This window comes from Engraulis encrasicolus, chromosome 2 (genome assembly GCF_034702125.1).
Source record: "Engraulis encrasicolus isolate BLACKSEA-1 chromosome 2, IST_EnEncr_1.0, whole genome shotgun sequence".
Lineage (NCBI taxonomy): Eukaryota > Metazoa > Chordata > Actinopteri > Clupeiformes > Engraulidae > Engraulis > Engraulis encrasicolus.
Window position 1 is genome coordinate 25,609,654 of NC_085858.1, and position 12,406 is coordinate 25,622,059.

At 44.0% G+C, this 12,406-nt stretch overlaps 1 long non-coding RNA gene across 1 annotated transcript; it reads left to right on the forward strand.

Annotated features, from left to right (window-relative positions):
• The first annotated feature begins 67 nt into the window (after window positions 1–67).
• LOC134461668 (uncharacterized) lies at window positions 68–10,445 on the forward strand. Its single transcript, XR_010037358.1, has 2 exons — window positions 68–259; window positions 9,978–10,445. It is a non-coding gene; the product is annotated as an uncharacterized LOC134461668 (long non-coding RNA).
• The last annotated feature ends 1,961 nt before the right edge of the window (window positions 10,446–12,406 follow it).

A 12,406-nucleotide genomic window follows, 5' to 3' on the forward strand; every position in this document is an offset into this window, starting at 1 on the left:
ATCAAGCTAGACGTTCAAGTGTATTTCGCATTGTTACAATAATACAATTGCGCACAATATACACAACTAGTGTGCACTGGCCTAGAGAGTTTTGCACATTGAAGTTGACCAGGTAGCCTAGTTAGACCTTGCTTGGGTGGCCAGAGTTGAAGTTTTGTTATCAAGCTAGTAGTTTTGTGATAAAATAGGGAAGTGAACTGACTGCAGAAAACCAACATGTGAAAGGAAGACAGGCCTACAAGTCATCTGGAAACCCCTGGTAGGTAAGAAGAAGAAAAAAATGAAGAAAGAAATGTCACAGTCCTTCCCCTGCACCTCTATAAGTTAGTCAGAAGTGTGCAGCTTTGTTTTCAATGCAGCTTGTGCTACTTTCAATCCATTGCTTTTCTTCTCTTCTATCCAGTAGTAGGCTATCCTTCTGACTGTGGATGCCAAGCCATTTCTTTTTCTTGCAATTACCAAATCTCGCCATTTCAATCTATTAACTTTCACACCACTGTTGCATCTGTGGGCATTGTTTTTACTTTGGTTTTTTTATACACGAAACCTCAGCCCTGCAGGGCCACTTCAGGGGCCACAAATGACCTGTTTCCAGGTGGATCCACTAGGTGGCAGTATCTCTCCATTTATTACAGTATATTTCTTGAGGTTGCCCAAGACTGCCCGCTACATCAGCTGCAGTCATCCTTTCTGAGAGCCATATAGTACACTCACTGGCCATATGTCAGTCCTGTTTATGTCTATGTCCACGGTATAGAGAGAGAAACAGAATTTCATTTTCCTTGTATGACCTGTGCATATGAAGAAAGTGACAATAAAAGTTGACTTGATTTGACTTGATTCTGGGGAATCTGCAGGAGGCAGGTTATGGAGGTGAATTGGACGTGCCTACTGGCCATCCTCAGCTGTCAATGTCAGCTCAGCTGTGGCACTCCATTTATTGTCCCATTACATTGAAAGTCAGATGTAGCCTCTGCACATATGGGCCTGTTCAGTGTTCACTCATTGCTGAAAAGACTCAACTACATCATAACAATATAGCTATGACATTACCAAGAGACTTAAGTAACAGATCAAGACTAAGTCATTACAATTTTGGTGACAGTAAGGTTATAGGTAACACAAGCACTGCAAAAAGGGGTTAATATTCTTGTAGTTATTCATGTTCAAGTGTCGAATTAACGCTGTTTCTACATATGCATTTCCTCAAGTCTGAAGTTGTGGCTGGTTGGACTGATGTTAAATCACATGACACTGTCAAAGTATTTGTAAAACAAGAAAAAGGTCAGGAAGCTTCATTGCCCCCCTTTTTTGTCAGTTTCCCGTAGCAGTCTGTGGCTTGTTTTGTTTGCTATATGTGCACGCCTCATCCTAAAAGCATGCCCTCTTTCATACAGGCCTAGTCTTTAGTCTCTCCAGGGAAGCGGACAGGGGGGGACAAAGGGGCCAGTTGTCCAGGGCCCAGGGAGACAGCGGGGGGGCTCATAATTGGATCCTCATTGTATTGGTTGCGGGGCCTTTTAGATTACTTTGTCCCAGGCCTGGCAAAAGCTGTCAGCGTCCCTGAGTCTCTCCCTCGAGACCTGCGGTCCATGAGTGTCTCAGGCAATCTCAGTCGCCACTGACCTTCTTATGCAACTACACACTACACTGGCCTGATTTTTTTTTTAAAGCATTCTTCTCTGATTGTGAGAGAACCATCTAGAATGGAATTTCCGGTCATTTTCCAGTGTTCTTCCCCTAGTGCTGCGATCTGATTGGCAGCTAACCCTGCTGTGTTTAGGCCAGATAAGCCAAACGTTTTAGCAGACCAATGATAGATCTGGACCCTTTGCAAAAAATAAACTTACCCTCGGGTCTGTTGTTTAGTTGTTTGTTTCCAGGGCCCCACTATTAGAGGATGCCAAACGACACACAAAACAGTTTCAGGGAAACGGGAACTGAGCTATATAAATGACGTGAGAGCCACAAAGCAACAGGTGTTGTTTCTGTAACGTCACAGACAATTTTTTGTGAATGGCCTAGTTTGTCAGACCTGACTGTTACCAAGCAGACTGTATTCAAAATCCATGCATGATCTGGAGAAGCAGGAAGACGGCAAATGTAAAAAAAACAAAACAAAAAAGCGCATGTCATTTGGGCAAAAGGTCAAGTCCACTTCTCATGTGAGGGCAAAAATCTGCAGGAAGATTTATCTAACACACCTGTTGGGTGTACCATATTACCATGCACTGCTGTGTGCACATTTGACGCCTTGTCAAGAAGGGGTTATCTACAGGAATACTTTAACCAAGATCACAGTTAATCACAATTATCAAAATCATTTTGGAAATATGGGTGGTGAGCAGGAAAGCGATAACATTTCTCTTATTCAACCGAAATTGGAGTTTGTGGAGAAAACATTGGCTAGTGGGATAGCCAATGCCCTGCCCACTATCACTCTTTTCCTGATAGGGGAACAGGAGTTATTCTTTGAAGTCAAGAGAGGATATTAAGGTCAATCAATGCTTCAGACATAATCAAGACACAACAAATACTTCAGTGAGTGACTACAAGATATTACATTTGAGATTCCCTGACATTGCCAAACCTCACCATAATATAAAATCAGTACGAGTGCATCTACTTAATGTTCAAAGCACCCACAATTCATGACTGAATGAATATGCAGAGATGTGGTAGAGACTGAGACGCCTTAAACAAAGACCGAAGGGACCTCTAGCTGTCTTTAGGAATCATGCAAGCTGTGGTATTCGTGAGGGGAGCATGACTAAGCACTGATTTTGCAGTCTGTCCAAACCTTCGTGCAGGCCACAATTGCTCTGAGATGAATCTTAAATCTGTTATTTAGTCATAACGTAAGAGGTCACTCGGCATTCAAAGTGGAAAATGCCTAATGTTTCCCCAGCAAAGAGTTTTTGATTTACTTCTTGAACTGTTTATGAAAATATTTTCTCATCAAGATATCTGTGTTGTATAACATATGCTTTCCCATGTCCTGTAGACCTGCTTGAGCTGCAGATGAATTGAAGTGTACAGATGTTGCCCTGGAACGGGTCAGACACTGCAGTAGATTACATAAAAGTGCTATTGATTGGCATGGAGAGAGAGAGAGAGAGAGAGAGAGAGAGAGAGAGAGAGAGAGAGAGAGAGAGAGAGAGAGAGAGAGAGTGCACTCTAAATTTTAGTCTACCATTTAAGGATGGCAGTTGCATAACATAATTTTCGGGAAAAGAACCTCTGATCGGCATCTCCGATAAGACGCTCTACCCACGTAAGGCAGTGCAAGTCCTTTTTGCCCCTTTTCACAACAACCATGAACAGCCCTGACAGTATGCAAGTATTTTTGGGCTTTTTATTCCTTTATTTCAGGGGTGGGAAACCTTTTTCATTTTAGGGGCCACTTCAAATTTTATTAAGTCCTCCAAGGGCCGTACTATGAACACAAACCAGGATTTCCCCCTGCACTTTAGACCTATATTGAAGACGACATCTTTACAACAGACCCCACCTTCACTAGGTGTCCTTAAAATGTAACTTAATTGTCTTGCAAATGTAATTTTAACATTTATTTACAAAACATATCATATTTCATGTGAAACTGTACAACATTAAAATTATGTCAGGGGCCAGATAAGATGGCCTCGCGAGACATTGGTTCCCTGCCCCTGCTTTATTTGATAGGATAGTGAGAGATGATGCCAGGAAGCGAGTGAGAGATAAAGATATGGAAAGACCTGGAAACGACCATGGGCTGGAATCGAACCCGAGTCCATGGCAGACCAGTCAATGCCTCAACCGTTTGAGCCACGACCGGGGCCCTCAGTATGAATGTGTTTACCTCTCTCCTTGTTCCCAGGGATGTCTGGCTGGGATGTTTTTGTTGTGATAGCATCTCTGTGCATCTTCCTGTCCTAGTGACTGTGTGTGTGTGTGTGTGTGTGTGTGTGTGTGTGTGTGTGTGTGTGTGTGTGTGTGTGTGTGTGTGTGTGTGTGTGTGTGTGTGTGTGTGTGTGTGTGTGTGTGTGTGTGTGTGCGACTGCGTGCATGCGTGCGGGCGTGCGTTCGTGTGTTTGTCTGCACGTGCTTGTGGAGGGCTACGTGTATACCTGAAGGAATTTGCTTTGCTGGAGGATTCTCGGCTGCTTCCTCTGAAGCGTTGTCTTGAGAGCTGCTGCATCACATCAGGCATTTTATTTCTGCTCCTTCTGCTAAAGTCATCAGGGCCAAAACATGAGGAGTGCTGCTGCTGCTCCGCTGCTCTCTCACTTTCTGGGGATGTGAGTGGGATGGAAAGTATGGCATCCTGGGAAGTGGAAGTGTGTGTGTGTGTGTGTGTGTGTGTGTGTGTGTGTGTGTGTGTGTTTTGTGTGTGTTTTGTGTGTGTGTGTGTGTGCGCGTGCGCGTGTGTGCGTGCATGCGTCGTGCGTCTAGGTGTCTAACTATATGTGCGCATGCATCTCTGCACGTTTTTTGTGCGTACACACTGTGTGTGTGTGTGCGCGTGTGCCTGAATGTGTGTGTTTGTGCGTACACACTGTGTGTGTGTGTGCGCGTGTGCCTGAATGTGTGTGTTTGTGTGCTTGCGCATCCTTCATACTAAGAGAAAGAGACGAGGGAGTTGGGCATTCAGTGCTGCTGAGCCTGTTCAGCATATTTTGCGAGCGTCTCAAATCATAGCTTGGCAAGACGAGGCTGCTATTTTATGTCTCAGCACACGGATCCGAGTCATGAGGTAAAACAGAAAGAATGGGAGCATCTGGATTAGGGGGGAAAATCTCACTAATATGGCATATATCAGGTGAAAAAAATCAGACGTCCAGAAACAGGCCATGTGTACAGACGAGGATTGGGAGTTGCATTCCATTCCCAAGGGTTGTCAGTTAAATTTAAAGGAATAAAAAAGGGCAAGTATTTGCGATCATAGTCTAAGCCAGGGCTTCCCAGACTGGGGTGCACTCACCCCTCGGGTGGCTGGCCACAGGGGGGTGAGGGTGCTGAACAGAGCAATGCGGATATGTGTGTTACTTTTTATACAGCATTAGTTTTTAATTGTATGGCGAGTTGTATGCTGGAAGGGTCCATCTGAAGTGTAATTTATAAGACTTGTCAGGCAACAAGTTCCATTGTTCATGAAGGCAGAAAAAAATGTCAGGTCTACTGGAAATGAGGATTCCCAAAACGACTGTGCACAATGTGTGGTGATTTGCTGTCCCAAATAGCACAGTGAAGCCATACTGAAGTGGCCATGAGCAGACCAAAACATTTGCTTAGGGGGTGCGAGAACCAAATTGAAATGTATAAGGGGTTGTGCACAAGAAAAAAGTTTGGAAACGGCTGTCGTGTACCATTATAGCACACTATTCTCAGTCTTTGCTTCCCAGCTCAGTTCCTTATCAGGCATGTCAGATCTCCGTTTTCATAGAAAGATTTGTGATTTGTGCAAGATGGGGGTTTCGACTAGCCACAGCAGCACAGCACCCATGGGAAGGTTGTCCCAAAGAGACTAAAGTCACAGTACAGTATATCCCCCCCCCAAAAAAATCGTCCATCACTGCTGCCCAATTGGGCCCTTCGATGGTGCCCCTGATGCCCCCTGCTGGCGTCTAGGTCAGTCTGCTGGAGAAGAAGCAGGAGGGAGGGGGGAGGAAGGGCAAAGAGGTTTTCAGATGGGAAAGGGGGTATGTAGAGCTAAGGCTGTGGAAGTTCTCTGAGGGTCACAAGCATCTACGTCACCAGGCACCCCCAAAGTTCACACTCCCCTCGCCCTCTCCACCCCTCGTCCCCCTGGGAGTGCGGCCGCATGAATTCCGCAGGCCCACAGACTGTGTAAACCAGTGGTTCTCAAACTTTTTCCATCATTCCCCCCTTCAGAGGGTCTGAATGCTTCCGAGCACCAGCAGTAGGCCTACTCGCGCAGATGCGATCGCTGTGCAGAATCAAAGGCCCCACCTGAATTTCCCCCTGGGGATCAATAAAGTTACTCTACTCTACTACTACTCTACTACTACTACTAAGGAAAGGTGACTGGTGGAGGTTAAACAAAGAGGGACTGCAGTCGAATGCAGATGTGTGTTAATTTCCTATGCTATTCAAATTCATGACAATTAATAATATAATGTTGAGGGCTTTAAACTTATTGGCGAGACAGGAAATCATTTCCTTGGGGATGTCACACGCCCCCCCTGAGATGCCTCCGCGCCCCCCCAGAGGGGCTTACGCCCCACTTTGAGAACCACTGGTGTAGACTAAGGACAGCAGCTATAGCGCCGGCGTTCCAGGAAGTCCAAGTGAAGGCAGCTGAGCCTGTGCCATGGGAAATGTGCTGTGTGCTTGGCTGTGTGTGCTCGCCTCTGCTTGCAACGGCTCAAGGAGAATTCCGCAGTTGTCTTCCGGTGTGTTCCGCACATCCTGCTGTGTGCTGAAGAACACAACTCCCCCTGGGGACTGGGGGGGCAGGATTTTGCTTGTGACGAACGGGATTTATCTTCCTCCGTTGGATGCGGAATGGCTACCATAAATAAACATGTATTAGATCGCATCATAATTCTCTAAACAATGCTAGTCATGCATGATTTGGATTTTATTAGTTTGTTATGATATGAAATAGCTGTGTGTCATGGGAAAATATGTGTTTTGGTACTATAGGCCCACATAGACATTTATATAATCACTAATAAGCTACCAAATTGTATTTTTTTTTGGTCAACTTTGGAAAAAACGTCAAACTTTGTTAAAACAAAGCCATATTTGCAAAAGTAAGAGTTTGGTTCAATAGGTTTTGTAAATGTTTATTGCAATGCACAATAACACGTAATAACATAGTACGTATGTAGATCACAACAGTCGCTTGTTTATGATGATGTATTTTCTCTCAACTTATGTAAGGAACCTTTCAATGGGCTTCAGTTTTTCATTTGTGAAATTCATTAGAGTTCCCAAACTCATTTGCTCTGAGGCCCAGGGAAGTCGACAGAGGGGGCAAAGGGGTCAGTTACGTATCCCAGGACCAGGGAGGACAGGGGGGGGGGGGCAGATTTGGGTTGCCGTTACATTGTATGTATTTGGTGGGTGGGGGTAGCTTTCAGATTACTTCAGAGTACTGGGCCCGGCCAAAGCTGTCAGCGAGCCTGCTTAAGGCCTCGGTTGAATTTTCCATTTACGGTATCAGACAGAGGGGCACCGGCCTGGGTCTGGTATCGTTACTGTGTCCTTGTTGTGTGTTCTGATATGATGTTTGCAGGCATGGGCAGAATAAGGGCAAGACTAAATGCAGGAGAGACAGGAACTGGCTTTTCTCTTTCTTTCTTTCTTTCTTTCTTTCTTTCTTTCCCCCGTAGTCTAGAATCAGAGATAGATACATTTGATACGCAATCTCTATCATCTGTTTTTGGGCCCTCATATGTGCAGTTAGTTTTGGACCTGAATGCATTTTTTTATCTACACTGATAGCACAGGGAAATAGATTGAAAGGGCTTGTCATAGGGGCTTATAGAATCAGCATGGGCACACAAACACACGCGCACACGCACGCGCACACAAATACACACACACACACTTCTCTCTCTCTCTCTCTCTCTCTCTCTCTCTCTCTCTCTCTCTCTTTGTGGTCTCTGAGATGAACTCCCTCACCCACTCACTCGGCATTGTGATGAATTCAGTCAGCCCCATGTAGGCTTCTTTGCAGTAGCACTGTTGTTCTGCAGAAGTCATGTCGTGTTAACCACACATACGCCTACACATATACCAATAGACACGTGCAGCGCTTCTCTCCTCTCCAACTTAGTATTGTGTCTTTTTTCTCACCATCTGAAAACTGTGTACAGTATGTGCATGTGTGTGTGTGTATGTGCACAATGCACGTGTTACTTGCACTCGCCCATTTTCTCTTGACACAGTTAGCTCTTTTCTGTTCACCAAAAACAGAGCATGGTCATCAGGTTGACCTATATTAGACTTCAAAAATAAACACCCAGATCTATTTACTGCATGCCAATACATTGCACAGGCACATGCATAGCCATACGTACTTAAATATGATACAATGTTCCGCTTGCACAATGTACTGTATGTCTGTGTGTGTGTGGTGGCGTGTGTGCGTGTGTGTGTGTGTGTGTGTATGTGTGTTCGAGTGAAAACAGTGTGTGTGTGTGTGCATATGTGTGTGTGTGTCTGTGCAAATGCAAATGTTACTTGCACTCGCCCATTTTCTCTTGACACAGTTAGCACAGTTAGTTTTTTTTTAACCCAAAACAGAGCATGATCATCAGGTTGATGTATATTACACTTTAAAAAGAAACATCCAGATCTATAGATGTTCTCTATAGATCTATAGTGAGTGTGTGTGTGTGTGTGTGTGTGTGTGTGTGTGTGTGTGTGTGTGTGTGTGTGTGTGTGTGTGTGTGTGTGTGTGTGTGTGTGTGTGTGTGTGTGTGTGTGTGTGTGTGTGTGTGCGAGAGTGCGTGCGTGTGTGTGTGTGTGCGCATGAGTGAAAGTGTATGCATGTGTGTGTGTGTGTGTGTGTGTGTGTGTGTGTGTGTGTGTGTGTGTGTGTGTGTGTGTGTGTGTGTGTGTGTGTGTGTGTGTGTGTGTGTGCGCATGAGTGAAAGTGTATGCATGTGCGTGCCAGTGTGTGTGTGTGTGTGTGTGTGTGTGTGTGTGTGTGTGTGTGTGTGTGTGTGTGTGTGTGTGTGTGTGTGTGTGTGTGTGTGTGTGTGTGAGTGAAAGTGTATGCATGTGCATGTCTGTGTGTGCAAGTGTTACTTGCATTCGCTCATTTTCTCTTCACACAGTTAGTTCTTTTTTGTTCACCAAAAACAGAGCATGGTCATCAGGTTGACCTATATTAGACTTTGAAAAGAAACATCTAGATCTATGGACTGCCAATACTCTAAACAGGTATATACATGCATAGACAAATGCAAAAACAGAGCATGGCCATCACCTATTAGTGAAATATGCAGATCTCAGGTCTGAAGGCATATATACATGAATAGACATGTGCTTACATGATACAATGTGTGCGTGTGTGTGTGTGTGTGCGTGTGCGTGTGCGTGTGCGTGTGCGTGTGTGTGTTCAACTATAAACGTGAATGTGCTGGTAATAGAGTCAGCAGACAGACAGGCAGAGTCCCTGACCGCAGAGGGCCTGGATATTTTGGTGGCGCTGCTCTGGTTGAAACAAATCTAATAATACATGAGCACACGCAAGGGATGTGATAATGTCAGTCGACTGGGCTGGTCTTTAAGAAGCGGAGCACTGTGATGCTACTTCTGAGAAACCAGCCTGTTAGGAGTACATACCACAGAATTAGTGAGCATATGAAGAGTTCAGATGCAAAAAAAACCCTAACACCATTTCCGAAGACCTGCACTTCTATATTTTTAGAGAACCCAATTGTTGGTTTGGTTTACATTCATGTACTTGATAATACATATAAATAGTTATACTACATAAATAAAATAAAAAAATATGCAATTTTGATAGCTTTGTATTAAATAAAAATGAATTAAGATTATTTTCTGAAAAGGCACTTATGGGGTTTTGCATCTAAACCCTTCATATGCTTATGGTAATTAAGACAAAACAATCCTAGTGTTTTTGCTTCCACCTCCTAGTCTGTGATGTCACGTTTGAGAAATTGTTGTCATGCCTGGAAACAGTGGCGTGTATTTATGTGTAAGTAATGTGTCGGATTATATGCCAAACCCATGAGTGTTATTCAATGAATGTGCACCTGGTATGTGTGTGTATATACATTCGGAAAAGTATCGATGTCATTCTCATCCCCATCAAAACATCTGAGTTTGTTTTGGGTACGCGCCGCCCCTTCCACTGTCACTAGTATGGCAATAGATGATGATGATGCATAGTGACTTGTGGCCCTTGGGTTTCCGCGGCAACGCAAAAAAACACATCTAAAGCAGGTTATGTAAGCTGACATATCAAAAAGGCAAATCACTGCATTCCTTTCCAGGCTGACACTGACCCTCCCTGGCTGGCTTTGAGAAGAGACGTGTGAACAAAACCGGGCGAGAGAAGTGGAACAATGACTTCACACCTGAAAGGAGAGCGGCCCAACAGGTGTGACTGGTGTATAGTTCCCGCATATTTCACCTTTTATGGGAATGTGCGCCATTTACATACGTCCCTATTCACAATTGCCAGGAAATTCAGGTGGAAAATGCTTCAAACGTCGAACAGGCCCTTGGGAGTGTCCTTGCAATGTGTGTGTCAATGTGTGTGCATGTGTCTGTGTGGGGGTGTATGTATTGTACCTGTTCTTGCATGTAAATTTGAAACACTAACTGGTACATTTTTCCACAATATCTCTATGATAATCGGCTAATGTGGGTCCTTTACTTCATGGGCTCTAAAGTACATTCAGCTGCTGTGTAAGTAGGGCTAGCTAATGGCCAACACAAATAAATTAGTCTCCCCTTCACCTTCCCTTGTCTTTCATCTCTTAATACACATTAGCCAAAGAAATGACTGTAGAAAATTTTTTTTCGCCTTAATCCCACCAAATCACGAAAGAAAATTAGTACAGAGAGGTTTTTCTTGGGGATTTGAAAGGTGTGTTTCGACATGTGTAAGCCACACCATTTCAAGTCTGAGACCCTGGGAATCCCTTTGGTTTCTGCCCCTCTGCTCTAATCCGATAACGGTTACATAAATGCAAATGTTTCAAATGGAGGGCATAGACTGAAACTAGCTCAACATCACAAATGTCGCAGGGCTTCATTTTGTGCATACCTCTGGCGCTCTTGGTGCCTGGGAAAATAGTTGGCGGCAACATTTCAACCTTCTGCTGTTTTGTTCCACTGTTGGCCGCCGTTTTAAAGCACTTCCTCGTTGTTTGCATACTGGTTTGGCTGAAGGGAGGGAAAAGTTTGGTTTAGCTCCAAGATAGAAATACCCGATTTACTGTCAGTTCAATTATTTTTATTAATTGAATGAAAAACTAAATAATGAATACATATAATATTTAAACATCTTTGAACTTGAACATATCTCTGTTCTTGAATATATAACGTTTAACGTGAATTTACTGTGTGAGGTTTTTAATTGTTCATTTCCAGAATTCATGCTGCCCACTCACTAATGTTACCTTTTTCACGAATACTTACCACCACCATCAAATTCTAAGTATTCATTATGACTGGAAAAATTGCACTTTTCATACATGAAAAGGGGGATCTTCTCCATGGTCCGCCATTTTGAAATTCCTAAAATAGCCATTTTTAGCTGCAAAAATGACTGTAATTGGACCATACTAGTTAATATTTGTTTAGTACTTAGTAAACTTTCATGTAAAGATCAACTTTGGCAATAGGGAGCCTAGTTTCAATGAGCAGCATAGTTGCTGTACCTTTTTTGACCATTTCCTGCACAGTGTCCCTTTAAGCTAGAGTGCATCATAACGAAAAATATATAAATGGTAAGTGTTGCTCGGGATGATAAGATACCTGATCAACCAATCCACACCCACCAATGGTGCCACACTCAAAGAATGCCCCCTTTCATGTGTCCTCCTCAATTAGGTTCATGAGAATCATTGGAAAGAGACCATCCAAACAGTCCCTCAGCAGGGGTTGATGTAGTAGTGGAAGGCTGCGTCAAAGATTCTCTGTTCTGCATTAAGAACGTCTCTGGCTGCGTGCGTGCGTGCGTGCGTGCGTGCGTGCGTGCGTGTGTGTGTGTGCAGGGCTGGATTAAGAAATGACTGGGCCCCTAGGCTACAGGCACAGGCTGTAGGCCCCCATGGAAGGCACATTTCTAAACAAAATTATATCAACAGTGTCATAATTCCAAAGCAAGAGGAGTATTGATCAAATTAAATCTCTACCTGAGACGGCAGACCAAGTTATCAATACCACATCTTATCAAATTTCTTGATTTTTTACCCCCTTTGGTCAACTGGGGGCCCCTGGATGGTGGGTGCCCCTAGGCTGTAGCAAAACCTAGCCTGTGCGTTAATCCAGCTCTCTGTGTGTATTGTCATATTTGATTGATGTCTATGCCAAAGTCTGTATACAACATGTCATGGAGCATTCTGGAACGTGGCGTTCTTGCCCCGGTGAAAAACTTGTCTTTATTCCCTCCGTTCCTCACAAAGCTACCTGCAAATGAAATACAAGCCAGGTGAGCTCACTGCATTGCAGGTGATGTCTTATTTGGCACGCATGTGACCCACGGTGCCTTTGTTCTAATACAGCACACAATGTTCTTTCTCTTTCACACGCGCCATTCCTGAATGCATTCAAACAAGCACCACAGGTAGCAAGAAGCATAATTACAGTCATTAGATATGTTGAGTCATCTCCACTTGGCAAAGTTTTATGATGAAGATGGATGTGTTGTAGAAAGTTTTCCATCCGTCATCTGTGCATGGGCATGCTCTCG